A 5,437-nucleotide genomic window follows, 5' to 3' on the forward strand; every position below is an offset into this window, starting at 1 on the left:
AAGAATTTTCCATAGGATGGAGTGATCTTCTCATAATCATAGCGAAAAAAATAAAATCTAGTAAGTAAAGTCTTCTCAACTACTTCCTTCCCATAAAAGCTACAAATGTTTTTCCATAAAAAATGGAACGGTCTTCTCGTAATCATAGTGAAAAAAAAATATCTAGTAAGCAAAGTCTAATAAATGTAGCCAATGCATCTAACTCAACCCAACCCTCATCAAACATGGTATCAAGAAGCATGGATAACGAGCCAAAAAGCATTAACCACTTCTTTTGGACAGGAACATCTTGGATTTATTCTTTCCATAGTTAAAAAATCCTACCATTTAACTTAAGTATATTGTAAATTTTGACACAAAAGCTGCCATATTCAGCATAAGATTATAGTAGACTCAATAGAAAATTTTGGCAAAGTTTTCATAGTGATTGGAAAATAGCTCAACCAAACATTAATAAAGAAAATGCATAATCAATAGTCAAAACTATGGTCATGAGAAAATTTGGTAAAAGTTTGATAGTACTTTGACACTAAATGGACAATATTTAAACCAAAAAACCATGATAGAGAAACACATAGACAAAGCATAAACTATGATAAAAGATCTGATCAAATTTAAAATTTGAGGAGTATTCACGCAAAAATCTCAAATGATGACAACCATAAATAGTGAGTATATAGTAAATCAAAATATAGACATAAGCTGAAACAATTGACTCAAAACAGTGACAAGCCAACACGGTTATCAAGCACCTAGTCCCTTCTATACATGTCCTATGGCGAGACTCCAATGACCTAAACCACCCCACATTGGTTAACATGGCCTCCAGTACTTGGATTCAAAAAAACCTCACCACAATCCTCACTAAAGGCTATGTAGATATGACCCAAGACAACTATCATAAAATGCCAAAATCAGCACTACGCGTGTTGGATCCCTAGATTATTTACATAAAACGTGAGAGATATAAGTCAAAACACTAGTAACAAGAGCAATTGTACACAAGCAGGCACCAAGTAGAAAAGCAACTCAAACTCAGCTTAAAAGTAGTCAAAAGGCTCCCATTTGAATTGAACTCGATCCGATCATGCATGAGAGGCATCAACTCACAAGTGAGAGTACACTACCAAAGAGCATCAAAATTATCCATAAAGTGGTCTATATGCATAGACAATTCAAACTCACATCAGAGAGCTCGTTTGCATTCAAATCAATGCTCAAAACACTAAACAACTCACAAGCATATGTGAAAATTCCATCATGCATAATCAAGAGAGAAAAAGACTACACCCGATGCCCAAATACGACATCATAAAACCATGAGCAATGTCTTTCACAACCCACAACTATCATACACTGACCATATCATCAAATTTCTCTAACCTTGCATAAAAGAGAGCAACACTTGCATCTGATGCACAATACTGTTCTCAAAGACCATAAGCTGTCAAATGTTGCATATAAACAAGAGATATATATCATTTGAAATCATGCACTTGATGAGGCATGGATAGCCGAATTGGATATTTAGTATGTCAACATATACCTTAAATGCATATCAACATGCCATGTATAGAAGCCCCTAGAAGGCACATCAACCCACCATGTGTAGGAGGGGGACACTCTTTTGAATCCCTTGCTTCAACACATCTTTTGAGGTTTTGGATTGCTCCAAGCACAATATGGACCAAATTTTACTAATTTAGTATGTAACTAGAATATCCACAACTCCTCTCTCTATGTCACTAACTTGCATTTAGTCTAGAAATTTGGGCAATCAAATTGTGTCTTGTGTCTTTCTTTTATTCTCTTTCTTGATTCAACAAACTTACAACCTCCCTTTGCATAAATTCTTGATGTTAAAACCTCAAGTGAAAAGTATAGACGACTAGACGACTGATATGAGAATCAACATTTTATGATGGAGATGCTTCTCATAGTTGCTCAAGCCCACCATGTATAATATTTTGTGTTTGTATAGAGAAGCTTCCCCCCTTTTTTGTCCCAAATAAGTGAGTAGACACTCGTAGGATCATAGAATTTTAATAACTTGACAATACATAGTTTAGAAATCTTACAACATTTGGGCTTTAATTAAAGATTCTTTTTGTGCATACTACTATGTCGTGTGACAATCCTCTATACAAATTTATGTACTATGTATTACTAGGTAAATTGCAAAAGGCTCTTCTAGAAGTTGCCAGGAATAAGGTAAGATTCTACATAAATGCAATGAGCTAACATAGGATGAATGGTTAGACACTATGTAAATGCAACAAGCAACCGGATAGAAGTAGCATGTAGAAATACTTATAAAAGGATGTTAGGCATGTGAGCTTCTAGAGGACTCAAGATCTTAAACATCAAGAAAATTCATGACTGCAACTCAAGGCACATAGCCGCTCGTTGCACTTGGTAAGGGTAGAAGATTGTTGAAAGACATTCACATATATTGAGCTCAATGTCATGGAGCTTTGGGTGCCTTGAATCTTTAAAATTACCACCAAGATGGCAAAAGTATCAATATCACACAATGGCCCTTTGCACCCTCCATCCATTTATATCCCCAACTCCCCTTCCCTTTCTTTGTAGGCCTTGCTTTTCTCACAATTTTTAATGAATCATTTTTAGTGCATTTCGTTGTCTTCCTTTGTTCGCTCCCGTCTAGGGACCTTCTCCTCTCTCTCTCTCTCTCTCTCTCTCTCTCTCTCTCTCTCTCCTTTCAACATCTCCCCCACCCTCTTTCTACCTATGGACGTGAGTGCGCATGTTGTAATGGATTCTCTACTTTTACCACACCCATTAAGAGAAACAATTTGAGTGCCACAAATGCTACACACCATTGAAAATTTGACTCCAAAAGTTCATGGGTAGTGTGGGTTATTGCATGCTAGATGGCAATGAAGCAATTCATTTCAAGCCAATTGGAAAATAGAAAGTAGGAAAAATTGAATTTATGCATGGAGAACAACACAAACCCAAATGGAAACTCTAATGGGATAAGTTAGATGCCATGGAAATGATGTCTAGGAAGTTGATTGGAGGAAAGGGATCAAGATCTATCAGTTTGAAGGATGTTTGTGCATAAGAGGCTATTGTACAATGAAGGATCATAAGTCTAAAGTGGTGGCCTTGGTGCATTTGCTGTACAGGCCTCGTAAAACAGACCCATTGGGGTATACTTGAGGCCATCTGTTGATAGAGAGTAGGGTGGATATGCCAATGAAACATTTATGGCTTAATACATGGGATGGAGAGTAGCACAAGCTTAATTAAAGAGAAAGAGAGTTTTGATACGCAACGTAGACTTTGTTTGCACAAAGGTTGCTCTTTTGTAGAGAGAGATAAAGGACAAAAGATGTCATAATATAAGCCCTTAGCCTACACATCATTCACTTTCCACATGGATGGTTGAATAAGCTTGTCCACCTCACACACATGGGATATCACATGGTTTGCTTACATGGCTTGACACATAGGATGATGACACAAAGAGGGGTTTCACACATCCATTGAAGTTGCAACAAAGCATCCACCCAACATTTTTGTGACCTTACACATGTCAATTGAAAAGACATTTAACAGAAGAGGATTTTAGAAATCAAGAAGAAATTTGTAAAAGTCAAAATAACACATATTTGAATATTTTTTTCTAAACTTTTCACACGCCTTCTCAATGGAGGCTCTTGTCTTTTGCTATATTCTCTCTCTCTCTCTCTCTCTCTCTCTCTCTCTCTCTCTCTCTCTGAGAGCCGCATCTCACTCACACGCACGAACACATGCACGCACATGCACGCTCGCGCACACACACAATCCATTTGCCTTCAAAAGAGTAGGCCATCGTGAGCTATCAACTTGTTTAAAATGCCAAAGAATACTCTATGTTAGTTTCCAAAATAAAATCATATCATCAAAAAACCTATATGGTTCAATGAGATACAAACTCATGATTCTCAAGATGCTACTAGGGACATCTTTTCTTGTTGGGGGCATCTCTTGTCCTATAAGCTTGCATGCTTCTATCATTGGATCCTTTTTAAGGGGGGAGGGGGGTCTTACCGGAATGCCACTGAAGTGAGTGCTCATCCAACATTGGCTCTCTTGAATGCCCTTAACACATGAGCTTGGCCATGTCCTAAGCTCTTGAGATGTATAAGGTGCATTCAAGGGGGACTAAAAAATCCCCTGTTGAGCATGTTGGCATGAATAAATTGATCTCTTTTGTGAATGTATATTGTTGATCTTCCTAAATTTTTTGAATTAAACAACCCCTCCTTTGGAATTCACATAATATAATAAGGGTGTGTTCAGTTTTGAGGGGGGATGCACTATTGCGTGAAGGATTTACTTCCTCTCCATTCACAATGCCCAACCCTTGCCAAAGGGAAAAGCTAACAACGTGCCAAAAATAATATTCTCTGCAAGCTATGAGGAGCGATCCAACTTATCCCCTCTTTTTGCACCGAAGAAAGCTAGTACCATTTGTGGTTCTAAGGGTGAGGTGCCGCCCAAGTTTATGGTGGGTCCTGAAAGCCATGTTGTTGTCTTTGACTTATGGATGGGAGCCATGGAAGTATCATAACCCATGTCTCAAGATTTATGATCCACAACTTGAACACGGCCTAACATGACTATATAGATACATTGCACACAAGCTCCAACAAACAAATGTAAATGTTCATGCAAAGCCCGAGAGGTGATTGAAGATGGTAGGAACAACACCCCTGAGATCAAGGCACAATGTGTGGCTAGGGTTTCAATTCCCACAATGAACGGTTGCAAACGGTAATGAATGGCATGGGGTCTCTAATAACTTTCCGATAGATGCTATGCTTTTGAGGTTTGAGCCATTGAGGATATGGACAAGAGCCACCCCTAGAATTTTTGCATGTCGATCAGTTGTAAGTGCTACATGTGTGCACCACAAGAGTTGACCCCCTTGATGCCTCGAGCTAGCAAAGAAGGGTCCTCAATTGCTTGGAATCTCTATTTGTTGATCGGTTGTAAGTACTACATGTGTGCACCACAAGAGTTGACCCCCTTGATGCCTTGGGCTAGCAATGAAGGGTCCTCCAGTGCCTGGTGGAAGATTGTAGGCATGAGCACATGTAGGATCAATGTGGGGGTTATGGAGGAGAGATGGGGCTTGCATAGAGGGAGATGCAGCCATAAGAGACTCAGGAGAGGGGGTAGTTAGTCGGCGATGCTTGGCTAGCGGTATACTCATGGCTGTTAGGGAGAAGGCACACCATGAACTCACTACATTTCTAGAGTGTGCGCATCACTGGGAAGTTGGGGGTTGAAGGGGAAATCTGAAAAGATTCATATCAATATCAGAATGTAGGGCCATTGTAGGCCTAGTCGAGATACAAGGGGCACTCCGTAAGCATGCCAAGTTGGCTTCTTTGGATAAGGCGTAATTTTTCCTCCCCACATC

This window comes from Adiantum capillus-veneris, chromosome 7 (assembly GCF_014529385.1).
Source record: "Adiantum capillus-veneris isolate H3 chromosome 7, ASM1452938v2, whole genome shotgun sequence".
Taxonomy (NCBI): domain Eukaryota; kingdom Viridiplantae; phylum Streptophyta; class Polypodiopsida; order Polypodiales; family Pteridaceae; genus Adiantum; species Adiantum capillus-veneris.